The 13,978-nt window shown below is 38.8% G+C and overlaps 1 long non-coding RNA gene across 1 annotated transcript in view; it reads left to right on the top strand.

The window, feature by feature from the left end:
• The window catches only part of LOC134285027 (uncharacterized), a 77,633-nt gene extending 63,655 nt beyond the window's left edge, over positions 1–13,978 (top strand). The window contains exon 2 of the long non-coding RNA XR_009996089.1: positions 1–13,978. This exon is cut by the window's left edge and continues 14,482 nt beyond it. This is a non-coding gene — a long non-coding RNA (uncharacterized LOC134285027).

Raw genomic sequence — 13,978 nt, 5'->3', positions numbered from 1 at the left:
GCTGAAGGTGGTCTAAGACGCAACAGCTCGACGGTAAGCAAAGCAATTGCCAACCGAGTTTCCAAAAAAATAATGAAGATTCTGCTAAAAGAGTTGCAGAAGAAATTTTCCAAGACATTACAAAATGAGTTTCCGTAGGAATAGCCGATAGAATTCACAAAGAATTTGTCGAAATAATCCAGAAATTGTAATCGTATTCAAACCCTGAGTTTTCAATAAATTGCTAAAGGAACATGGGTAGATATTATTCCAATTTAAAATTTGCACTACTGCAATACTTGTCTGTCTCTTTCTTTGCATGTCATTGCACCATTTTGTTTATTCTGTGTCAATCATAATGATAATCTACGCCCAGAAAATCTTCAAACTTTTTCAACTAGATCGGGAATCAAACCCATACTTCGGATTGTCAGTTCAAAGCCCCATCCACTCTCCCAGTAACACAAATGATTAAAACAGTTCTTGATCTACAAGCTCAACCATCGTATTGAACGTTTCTTACTGCTGAAAAGGTTTGTGATGTTATTTTTTTTTTATTTTTTATCTTTATTAACGAGATTTTCAGCCCTTGGCTAGTTCATCTCGTGACCCACGGTTTTACTTCCCTTCCGAAGAAAGAACCCACATGTTGTGAGTTTGTCGGGAGTGGGATTCGATCCCAGGTGCTCGGCGTGATAATCACGTGCTTTAACCTTTACACCAGGTCCGCTCCATGTTAAATGGTGCTGATAACCACTGGGAGTCTAATTGACATAAAAATGTTACGACTCACTCAAAGTGCAAATTTTTATTTGTTAGTTATTTAAAATCATATTAGTTATTTGAAAATCACAAACATTTTTATGGAAGTCATACTTCTATCTCAAAATATCAAACAAGACAAGTGTGAAGATAATATCGATTACCGTCCCAGCTACCTATCTTTTCCCTCTCAAAATATCTTGGACTCACCACAAGGCAATCCAACCCATGATTACACACTGCCCCTGAAAACAATGACTCGAGTACGAGTTTCCTCGCCAATCTGTCTGCAATCTATGCCGCATTATCCTAATACCAAAAAGACACACCAAGAGAGAGAGGGTGAATCCCAAATAAGCACCACCGACCGAATCACTACCGATCCTAATCATCATCATCACCAACAACAACTACAGCAGCAACAGAACCTCTAGGCTAGGTCTACGAAAAAAGACACAATCCCTTGAATCTCAACCCCACAGTCAAGTGTACCTATCTCTGTTCGGAGGCGACACAATGCAAGCCATATGGGACCAATTTTCTGGTCAAATGAATTTTTACCCGGCTGTGGCCGACTTTCGTTACCGACAACGACGAAAACTCCGAAGGGTTGCTACTTACACTGAGTACATGTGGCTTCCTTCAGTAGATATGTGTTATGTTAATCACATTCTACAACACATTAGGCCAAGTTCCGAGCGAGGGTGTTCCACGTGTCCCTGTGTCTTTGACTAACTGCTCCTTGGGGTCTATTTAGTTGCGGTCCACCCGAGTTTAGCTAACGATCGTTTAAAATTTTTCCTAGGCGATTCACTTTCAAGTGTGATATAGCTCCCCACTGGATCGTCCCGACCTCCCGGTTCTCACGGTGCTTAGAGTGCAATTTGCGCAAAGCTTATCTCGCCTCGCGCCCGCGTGGCTAGATTGACTCTGCGGCTACTAGCTCCCGGTCTTTTCTGTTGTGGCAAGAAATAGTATTTAGGATTAATCTCCGCGAGCTTTAAATCCCCTATCCAATCCAAACGCACACCCCAGCCAGCCAGCCAGAGAGGCTATAGGCCTGTTCCATGTATGGCGAAGGTTTAACGTTTTCTCGCCGGGCAAACAACACACGGGAAGCTTGATCCCCAAGCCGTGGATCGAAACCGGAAAAATGACACGGATGGCAACTTGTGTTGGCGCTTTCGTGGTGCTCCCGCGACGCAGTGGTTGCGAAGGAAACGAAATCGTCAGTTACATAACTGAATTGCAACTCTTATAAAACAAAGGTGACTGATTCGACATCTAAACAGGTGTGGAATCAGTATCAGTCATCGACTATGCAGAGATTTCCAAAATTGGCATCCTGTCCATACTTTACAGGATTTTCTTTGTTTCAAACAAGTTTAAGATGTAACATATTTAAAACAATCAATACCAGAGTGGTGATTAAGCAGCGGGAATGTTATTTCCTCATATTAGTTAGTTATTGCTGAAAGTTATACCATAGTTGTTGGGAGCATCGCCTCTATACTGACAAACACCTATTGATAGCAGCATTTCATTTGTGCAGCTTCAATGCTGGAATATTTATGTATTATTATAAAAGATTAATCATTATTTACAATTATTTAAACTCACATTTAAGTGTTCCTATCAGTCACTAACAAAGGCTCACACTTCCAACTGATGAACAGCTCACTCTACTAGCTGCCTATTCTACTGTCGTATAAGCTCCTACAGTGTTGCCAGTTTCACAAGAAAACCGCTACAACAATAGTGTTGAAAAAATGTTTTATTAAAGTTGGAAATCATTGTTTATTTTTTTCCTTGTTAAAGCTTTTGTCTAAAACAATTTTTTTTTCCTGAAAACTGATCGATCACTGCAATAGAACTTGTATGCAACTTTTATACACCATGGATACCCTTACATAGCTGATTTTTTTTCTTCCCCCATCTTATCTTATTTTGTACAGCAAGTGATTTTGATTTCTTAAACTGAACCACTGTGGACGACACAGAGTATCTTTTTTTCTTCTTTCCTATGTTTCCGACTCCGGATGAACCGACGCCAGTCAATTGTGTGCGCGCAAATATTTGATCGTGCTCTTTTTTTCTGTTTGATATCGTTTTCAACAATTTTATCTCGTACACCCGAATTCCACCACTGCCGTCGTCATCGCGTCGCGACGATACGCGAATGGCCGGGCGTGGGTGATGGTGGGTCATTCAATGTTTTGCTTGGGATCACTCTCATTTGTTAAATAGTATGTACCCGGGTTTGAGCTCTGTGGCTCAATGAGGATGAACGTTGTTGCCCGTCGGATCTTTTTTTTTCTCTTGTGATGTGACTTGATTAAGAGCTGTGCTGCCGGGGATTTATGGCACGTGAGATGATGCTTTATGGCACATTCCGTGCCCGTTGTGGATCAGTTAAGATACAATGAAGCGGGGGTTTTAATTTAATTCAATTGGTATACACTCAATAGTATTCAAATATGAAGAAACTTATCGAGTAATTTACTGAAAAACTCCTGAAGAAAGTTCCATCAGCATTCAAGAAGCATTTCCAAAACAGTTCAATTGGGAAAACCCCCGGAGAAATGCTCAAAGGAATACCTAGAGCAACCCTCAGAACAATTTTCAGTAAGAGTTTCTAGAATAACTTCTGGATTCCTAGAAGAATTCCTGAAAGAATTCCCAGAAGAACTCCTGGAGGAACTTCCAAGGAATTCCTGGAGGAATTCCTAGAGGAATTCCTAGATGAATCCATAGATGAATTCCCAGAGGAATTCCTGGTGGAATTCCTAAAAGAATTCCCAGAGAAATTCTTGAATGAATTTCCGGAGAAATTCATGGAGGAATTCCCAGGGGAATTGTTGTAGGAATTCCCAGAGGAATTTCTGAAGGAATTTCCAGAAGAATTCCCAGAGTAATTGTTGAAGTGATTCCCAGAGGAATTCCCAGAGAAATTTCCAGAGCAAAATTCCAGAGGAAAATTTCAGACGAATTTCAGGAGGAATTGCTAGAGGAATTCCTGGATGAATTCCCAGAGTAATTCTTGGATGAACTCCCAGAGAAACTCATGGAGGAATTCCCAGAGAAATTTCTGAAGAATTTCCAGAGGAAAATTCCAGATGAAAATTTCAGAGGAATTTCTGGAGGAGTTCCTAAAATTTTTCACAGTAAAATTTCCAGAGCAATTCCAGAAGCAATTTCCAGAGAAATTCCTGGAGGAATTACTGGAGGAATTCCGAGGAATTGCCAGAGGATTTACCAAAGTAATTCCCAAAGAAATAACCAAAGGAATACATAGAGCATTTTCCAGAGGAATTTCTGGAGGAATTTCTGGAAGAATTCCCAGAGGAATTCCCAAAGCTTTTCCTGGAGGCATTTCCAGAGTTACTCTTGGAGAAATTTCCAGAGGATTCCACAGAAATTACTAAAGGAATTCCCACAGCAAAAACCAAAGGAATATCCAGAGGAATTCCTGGTGGAATCCCTAGCAGAATTCCCATTAAAATTCTTGGAGGAATTCCCAGAGAAATTCATGGAGGAATTCCCAGAGGAATTGTTGTAGGAATTCCCAGAGAAATTCCTGGAGGAATTCCTGAAGGAATTTCCAGAGGAGTTCCTAGAAGAATTCCCAGAGGAATTGTTGAAGGAATTCCCAGAGGAATTTCTGGAGGAATTCCCAAATAAATTTCTGAGGAATTTTCAGAGGAATATTTCAGAGGAATTTCTGGAGGAATTCCTAGAGGAATTTTTGGCGGAATTATTGGAAGAATTTCCAGAGGAACTCCCAAAGCTTTTCCTGGAGGAAATTCCAGAGTAACTTTTGGAGAAATTTCCAGAGGGATTCCGAGGAAATTTCAGATAAATTACCAAAGGAATTCCCAGAGCAATAACCAAAGGAATACTCAGAGGAATTCCTCTGGAATTTCCAGAGGAGTTCCTAGAAGAATTCCCAGAGGAATTGTTGAAGGAATTCGCAGCGAATTTCTGAGGAATTTTCAGAGGAAAATTCCAGAGGGAAATGTCAGAGGAATTTCTGGAGGAATTCCTAGAGGAATTCCTGGATGAATTCCCAGAGTAGTTCTTGGAGGAATTTCCGGAGAAATTCATGGAGGGATTCCCGGGGGAATTTCTGGAAGAATTTCCAGAGGAATTGTTATTCCTCCAGCAATTCCCAGAGGAATTTCAAAGAAGTTTCGGAGGAATTTCCAGAAGAAAATTCCAGATGAAAATTTCAGCAGAATTTCTGGAGCATTTCCTAGAGGAATTTCTGGCGGAATTATTGGAAGAATTTCCAGAGGAACTCCCAAAGCTTTTCCTGGAGGAAATTCCAGAGTAACTTTTGGAGAAATTTCCAGAGGGATTCCGAGGAAATTTCAGATAAATTACCAAAGGAATTCCCAGAGCAATAACCAAAGGAATACCCAGAGGATTTCCTGGAGGAATTACTTGAGGAATTTCTGGAGGAATGCCTGGAGAAAAACCTGGAGGAAATCCAGGAGATACTCCCAGAGGAATTCCTGGAGGAATTCTTGAAGGAATTCCCAGAACAACTCCTGGAGGAATTCACGGAGGAATCCCCTGAGGAATTTCCAGAGGAATTCTCAGAAAAATTCCCAAAGGAAATCCCAGAGTTGTTCCTGGAGGAACTCCCAGATGAACTCCTGAAGGATTTCCTGGAGGAATACCTGGAGAAACTCCCAGAGGGTTTTCTGGAAGAATTCTTAAAGGAATTCTTGGAGGAATTACCAGAGCAATTCCTGGAAGAATTCACAGAGGAACTCCCAAAGGAATTCCCAGAAAAATTTCCAGAGGAATTCCCAGAGGAATTCCGAGGCATTTCTAGAGGAATTATCAAAGTAATTCCCAGAGGAACCCAACCGAAGGAATACCTAAAGGATTTCCTGGAGGATTTACTTGAGGAATTTCTGGAGGAATTACTGGAGAAATTTCTGGAGGAATTACTGGAGAAAATCCTGAAGAATCCATGTAGTAATTCTTGGATTAATTCCCAGAGCAATTCCTGGAGGAATTCAAAGAAGAACTCCCAAAGGAGCTCCCAGAGAAATTTCCAGAGGAATTACCAAAAGGATTCCCAGAGGAATAACCGAACGAATACCCAGAAGATTTCCTGGGGGAATACTTGAGTAAGTTCTGGAGAAATTGCTGCAGGAATTCCTGCTGGAAATTCTGGAGGAATTCCTAGAGCAATTCCTGGAAGAATTCACAGAGGAATTTCCAGAGGAATCCCCACGGGAATTTCCAGAGTTTTTCCTGGAGGAATTTCCTGAGAAATTCCGAGGAATTTCCAGAGGAATAACCAAAGGAATTCCCAGAGGATTTCCTTTGGGAATTACTTGAGAAATTTTTGGAGGAATTACTAGAGGAATTTCTTGAGAATTACTGGAGGAATTCCTGGAGGAAATCCTTGTAGGAACTCCTGGAGGAACTCCTGGAAGAATCCCTGGAGAAATTTTTGAAGGAACTCCTGGAAGAGTTTTCGGTGGAATTCCCGAAGGAATTCCTAGAAGAATTCCTGGATGAATTCCGTTAAGAACTCCTAGAAGAATGCTTAGAGGAATTTTTGGAGGAATTCCCCGAGGAATTCTCAGAGGAGTTCCCAGAGGAATTCCAGAGGAATTCCGAAGAATTTCCAGAGGAATTACCAAAGGAATACCCAGAGTATTTCCTGGTGATATTACTTGAGGAAATTCTGGAGGAATTACTGGAAGAATTGCTAGAAGAATTACTGGAGGAAACCCTGAAGAAATCCCTGGAGGAATTTTTGGAGGAATTCCTGGAGGAATTTCTGGAGGAATTCCCAGAGGAATTCCTGGAGGATTTCGTAGAGCAATTTCTGGAGCAATTCCTAGAGGAATTCCCAGAGGAATTCTTAGAGTTTATCCTGGAGGAATATCCAGACGAATTACCAAAGAAATTCCCAGAGGAATAAACCAAGGAATACCCAGAGAGTTTCTCAGAGGAATTCCTAGAAGAATTCTTCGGGGAATTCCTGAAGGAATTCACAGAGACATTCCTGGAGGAATTCCTAGAGGAATTTCTGGAGTAATTAGCAGAGAAACTCCTGTAGGAATTCTTAGAGGAATTCTTGGAAAAATTTCCAGAGAAATTCCTGAAGGAATTCCCAAAGGTATTGCTGAAGATTTCTTCAAAAAAATATCTTGAGGAATTCCCAGAGCAAATTAAAAAAAAATATTAAAACACTCATTGTTTTGTTTTTTTTTTCGAAAGTTTTGTTGTAAAGAACATGTGTATTTCATTTCGTCTGATTTAATCAATATTTTTCTTTATAAGTCCCCTGTCCACATATCCTACTGTCTTTCCTAAAATGCTAATATCATTCCACAATATCTTTCCATGTGATTCCCTCGCCCAGCATCAGTGCCGGAAAACTGCGCACTTGTTTCCATAATCCAATAATAATTAACCGATTTCCATCCTCACCTCCACCACCATCTATCTCATCCACCGATATCGACCGACGACGATGATGATGTAATCGCATTGTGTTATCACAATTAAACAAATTACACCGACATAATAGCGCTCAATTAGATCACGATTTCGTTCGGTTTTCGACGAAGCCACGCCGTCGAGAAGAAACACAAAGTGCACCCTCTCTCTGCATACTTTCCATAGTTTCAGCTGAAGCAGAACATCGGAGGCATCGAATTACACCCGAAAGTCACCCTTCTCGAAGCGCAGAGATGAGGAACAACAGTTTCCTGCCTCGCACGATATTCCTGCGTAACATTCGGAAAGGGTCTGGCAGAGGGAAACGAGGGATTAACAAAAAAAAAAACGTCACGTAAAATGCTACATTGCTGCATCATCATCATCGTGGCTTCATGATTCGTCTGAGGGAAACAGGGGAAAAAGTTTTTGGATTTCCCTGAAAACAAATTGCTCATTTTTTCCTTATACCCCGCCACGTCGGTTACCTTGCCATGCAACTGGAATTTGTTTATTTATGATTATCTTCGGAGGAAAACGATAGGTGCTGCGTGTCATATAGGGTAACTGTACTGGTGAACGTCACACGTAGTTGTCTGGAAGTATAGACATACCTTCGAAGATTTCTTCAAATTTCCTTTAGGGACTTTTTAGAAATAATTTCCGATTTTTTTTAAGAATTTATTCAAAAATGAGTACACATTTTTTTTGAAGATATTCTGGATTCTGAAAAGGTATTTTTTAAATGTCGCTTCTTCTGGTTGAATTTAAAATTCTTAAATGATATTTTTTTTCAGAAACTTTCAGTAATCATTATTTATTAAAATCATATTACCAATATTTTTACCTTTATCAAAATAATCAATACCGATAAGATCCAGGGGGTGGCCAAAATGTTTGGAATACCCGAGCAGAGGAGAATAGCAAATTTATAACAACAGAATCATACAGCCTTTTTTATATCATAATTTGTTATTGCCTATAGGCAACATTTTCTACTCTAAAAAAAAAGCAACTTGTTGTAAATTTTTATAGAAGGCATCAAAAATTCTCAAATTTTGACTGTTTGTTAACCTATTATATGTGCATTAATGGTACAAATTTGAGCGCGATTGGTTAATCTTTCGCAAAGTTAGAACCGTTCTGGAAAAACACTATTTTTAAAGACAACTAATTATTGAACTGTTATATCTCGGAAACCAGTGAACCGAATAGGTTGACAAACAGTCAAAATTTGAGAATTTCGATACACTCTATAAACAATTACACCATGTTGATTTGTTTTGTGAAAGAAAAAAAAGTTGCCTGTCCCAAACATTTTGGCCACCACCTGTAGATGACTGTATTCGCCGTGACATTTAACAGCACTGATTATAATGTTCATTATCATCAGTATTATCACCATGATCTTCACCATCATCATCCATCACTATTCTTAAGCAAGTTGTTTCTTTGTTAGAATACAATACATATTGATTCTCCTCTCAAAGAAAATTGTGGTCGAGGAACTACCCTGTCCATAATAGTTTCACCTACCCTATTCAACTGATACTCCAGACAGAGTGTCTCTTTGTCTGGAGGACTCCTTGTCTCCGGCCGGGAGTGTCATCCATCCCAAGTGTGTAAATAGGTAGAACGAAGCCCAGCTTCGTCCAAAGAGAGGGTGATCAATTAGCCGTGAAGGAAAACAGAAGAAAAGAGAAAGTGAGAGCAGGATCTTGTGACGGCGGTGCGTTGCACCTCGCCCTTCTTTCTTTCTGTCCCAGGTTCCTGGGTCCTGAAGTGGTATGGTGTGGTGGCCCACACAATGACACAAACAACAATCGCGCTCCAGATTGAGCGTGACCAAAGGGACACTCCCCCGTGCGATCGCGCTTTCTCACTGCGCGTTCCAACATGGAAGAGCGCAGTGAAACGCAACAGCTGGTATATGCAAAATATATTGCGCCCGTATGACAGGTTTATTGAGATTAATCGAGCTGTGAATGCGCTCCGGAGGGTTTCGTGGTTGAGATGTTTGAATGATGAAGGTTTGTTTTTTTTTTCTTGAAATATTTCAATAAAGGAAAAGTGAATAAAACTGAAACCATAAAAGTATTTTCAGAAACTTATTCAGGTATTTTGGTCAGTTATTTAGAACGTCTTTCAGATTTCATTTTTTTAATAATTTCAAAAAAATCAAATTTTAAGACTTTTTTAGAAATACTTTGGGAGAATTACTTGGAGAGGTTACTTGGGAAATTTGACATTATCAATTTATTCCACGGATAACTTTGGGAATTATAAATTCTAAGAACACATCTCGAGTGATTCCTCTGGAAATTGCTCCACGAACTCCTTAGCGGCTTTCCCTAGTTATACTTTGGGTATTTCGACTAGGCAATACATTTGGAAGATTTTTTTTAAGAATTTCTCCGGCATTTTTTTAAATTCTTCGGCAGGCTCTTTGGGAATTCATTTTGCTGATTTTTCTGATTTTTTCAGAAATAATTTTGGTGAATACTTTAGGAATTACTTGGAAAACATCACCTTGTCAATTTGTTTCACATATTACTTCGGGAATTACTTAGTAAATTTCTCTATTTTTTGAGGTGATTCCTCTTGAAATGTCTTGGAGGACCGCTTTTCATTCTCTTTAGACATTTTCAATAATAATTATTTGAGTATTTTGTTCAGGGACTGGAGGAATTTTACCGAAATTTGTTCGGGAATTGCTCTTGGAATTCTCTGAAATATTTCAGAAACTCCTTCAGAATTTTCCCAAAATTTTCTCTGGGAAATTTTCATAAAAATCAACTGGAAATTCCTTTAGCAACTGATCCGGGAATTCATCTATAAACTCTTCCTCAATTTTTTCTACAAATTAATCTAGATAAGCCTGTAAAAAACTCTGGAAAGAAAATCCAATACATTCCCTAAGAATGTCTCTAAAAATACAATATAAAATACATATAAATACAACACAAAACATAATGTTTTGTGAAATGTTATCTTTTGAACCAGGGTGCCAATTATTAATAACCAAAATGGCGATATCAAGAGGATTAATTGTAGTTCAATATGAGCATACGAAGGCTGTGTCATGATAGAACAATTTAATGATATACCAGGAAATGTACTGTCCACCTCTTGCTTTCGTCCCGAATATACGTGCTATTTCATAGATTTTTTTTCAAATGAAAAAGACCCTGTGGCTCTAGTGTTGTAATCAGCTATCAGTTATATCCAAGCCTTGTATAAATTACGAAGCTTTCACTAAACTAGATTTAGTTCGAAATTCGCTCACTGCGTGCCATTAGTGTTCTTGAATGGTACTAGCACAGACAAACAGACGTCTCACTCTACTCACTTCCCATCGTATCATTTTTTAAAGGTTAATCCAATTAATCTGTAGAATGCAAATCACGCACTCACAGCGCTCGCATCGTTTTTGCTCCTATTTGACGTTTGCTCACTACCGCCACCTACTTGACGGTTTGCGAAACTCAGTGTATTTAGAGCATTGGGCGATTATGTTTCCGTGACGATGATTTTAATCACAATTTGTACCGAGTGATACGTCTGTTTGTCTGTGCTACTAGTTTGAGATTTGCGTTACATATCTTGCGTTCTGGATCATTTCCAATGATACTATTTTCGCCAAACATTATCAAAAGATTTGTAACTCTCTAAGAAATCAATTTCACTAGAAATTTCGTAGTTGAACTTGTGTTTTTGCAACTATCAGTTTTTTCTATACATCGTATATTTTCCAGAGATTTTTTGATTTTATCTCGCGGTTTTCTTTTTGCGGTAGTTACTTCAGAAACTCTTACAACAACTCATTCGAGAATATTTTCGGAAATCTCTTTGAGAGTCCCTTCGGCAATCATTTTAAAAAGGCCATCGGCAGCTCCTTCAGGAATTTCTACCCAAATGAATTTCTAGGAACTAGAACCGCCAGAAGTTTCTGCTGCTGGAGCAACCAGGAGTTGTTATGTCTGCGAAGCTGCCAGTTGAAGGAGAAAGCATCACCATTTCCGTGTCCAGTAATGGTCGACGATTAGGAAAAAAAGAGGAGAAGGATAATCCTAGTGCTGCCACGTTCGTCTGGAGGTTCGTCCTGAAGAAGATGCGGCTCAAGGAGTAAATTTGTCAAAAGTTGATGGGCAACGAAGAGCTCCAGATAGTAGGGATGGATTGGATCAAGCGAGTGAACGTCAGATGGATCATCGTGATGATGAACATTGTCGGGGCAGTTCTTCCCGGCGCGATTGCATTCGGCAGAAACTTTCAGCCCAGCCATTTGCAACATATCAAGAAAGAATGGTTCATGCAAAGCAGATCAATACAGGTGCAATGCTCAGAGACAGTGGACTACACGAAACTAGGTGAGGTCTTTCTGATTTACTCTCTATGTACTCTATATTGTTATATAACTACATATAAGATGAAAATTCGCTATTTTCAACATCCTTTCATCTATTGGAAGCTGCTTCAGTTTTGCGCTCTTTCTAAGTTGATGAAGGGATTTATAAATGCTTGCAAGGACTTGGCCAGGTCTCCCACAACAAGTTGGTACCAACACCACAATGCACCGAATACGCTAGCAAGATGCGATTCACCCCCGGATGAGCTGCAGTGAAACCGTTGGCCCAATACTTATCCTGTCCATCCCTCAAATTGTGACCTTCTAACCTCGAGCTACCACGAGTACCCTGGCTTCCACCCATTACTAACAGATATCATCAAAAAGTTATTACTCTGTATAATGTATATTATTAAGTACAAAAAAAGATCTTTGACTCCGCAAAGCGGTATACACGATTGAGCCCCAAATAAATGAACTAGATAAAAAAAGGACTTGGCCAGGTGTGTGGAGCTGAGTGGGTCTTTGATATTGTAGTGTAGATAGTAGCGACATTAGCAATGTCAATGGATACCGTCGATGGGGGTGACAATGGGTATGGGGGGTGAGATTGGGTCAAAACGGAGAAACATTAAAATTGAAATAGCTCATCATCTATCGCTAATTTATATTGAAAACTTTATATTATTTCAAAGAAGAGATGTTTTTACACGTCATGATGCAGAATAACATGTTTGGCTATAATCGTTTTCTGTTAAATTTGTGGCTAAACTTATACGATGAAACTACTAGTAAATCACTCTGAAAAAAAATCTCCTTCGTAATGTTTCACACAAGTACCTAACCATAAATTTTCTTATAAGTGGTTAGCTGTAGGTATTACCTGGAAGATGAAATGAAAAAAGCGGGTTGTCATTCTTTTTCTTATTCAAAAAATCAATATTTTCGACCTTATGTCTAAATGTTAAGAATGGGGGTGAGATTGGGTCAAGCAAGTCATCGAGTGCACATAACCTTAACTAAAAATTAAACTTGTTATCCAGTCCCCATTTGACGTTAGAGTGGTGCCATGTTTACCATATCTTCATAAAAGCACGCTTTTATTTCGAAAATATGTCGAGAAGTGTCAAACGAGTGTGTTAATACGTTTAGTGCCTAAAATCATTTATCACAATAAACCCATGCGTTTGAACAGTTCCTCTAATCATCACCTAATCTTTAGTGTACTGCAATATCGTAAGCTCACAGAACAGACATAATAGCGTTCTCCTTTTTCACTAATTTTTGAAATTTTAGGGAAATATCGTGAAACTACCAGACGGTAGTGGGATCCAGGAAATACCGAGTAACATAGCACAATGTCGGAAAGCGAACGAACGTCGAATTGCGGCATACGAGATTGCTTATTGCATATTTAACTTGAACATTATGAATAAAGAGTGACAAATAAAGATCATTCATAAAATACATGAAAATACTAAAGAAAGAAGAATAAGTCTACCGTTAAACTAGGACTCATACAAAATTACGTTATTTTATTAAATTTCAACCATTTTTTCGGTTGTATTAGCCATTTTAGGTGGATTAATCATCTTTTTAATTTACATAAGTTTTTTTTCATCATGGTTACATTGTATTTTAGGTAGGTTTACTAGATATGATCAATAAAATTCACTTATATTCTTGGATAGGCGATTTCGAATACTTTGACCCATTCTCACCCCCTCTAAGGGGTGAGATTGGGTCAATTTTCAATCATTTACAGTTTAGTAAGCAATTCATATAATGTAATACTTTCTTGCTAAACTATCATTACCACATAGGAGAGTATACATACCAAATAAAAAGTTATCCCGACTTCAATTGCATTTGTTATTTAACAAACAATCCTTGAGTATCCTTTTTTGACCGATTCTCACCCCCAACGACGGCTTATTCAACTTTGCAACTCCAGCCAAGATTTGTGCAAGTATTTATGATATGCTATGCTTGATAAATTTTTAGGAACTAGAGCTTTTCAGCATTATTTTTCGGAAACTTCTTAGGCAATTCCTCTAGAAACTGTCTCGACAAATGTTTTGAAATTTGATTTCTCAATTCCTCTGAAAACATCGAGTGTTCCATCAGATTGCTTCGGCAATTATGTTTCTGGAAGTTTTGAGGAATCTACCACTTAAAGTCGATTCCTGTTGTGCCAAAGCAATGGCCTTGGAATTTTTTTCTGAAATTTATTTTAGAATTTCTTTGGTAATTTCTTTAAGAAATTATTCAGCATGCTATGTGGGAATTCCTTGTGGAATTTTTTATGACTTTCTGTGACAATTCCTGTGGAGACATCTTTGGGAACAAGTTTGGCAACTCTTTTGGCTGGGATCACAAGTCAAAATAAAAAAAAACACTTCACAATTACTTCACTTTTGC

This window comes from Aedes albopictus, chromosome 1 (assembly GCF_035046485.1).
Source record: "Aedes albopictus strain Foshan chromosome 1, AalbF5, whole genome shotgun sequence".
NCBI lineage: Eukaryota > Metazoa > Arthropoda > Insecta > Diptera > Culicidae > Aedes > Aedes albopictus.
The sequence above is the reverse complement of the archived record's forward strand: the minus strand, read 5'-3'. Positions and strand labels throughout refer to the sequence as shown.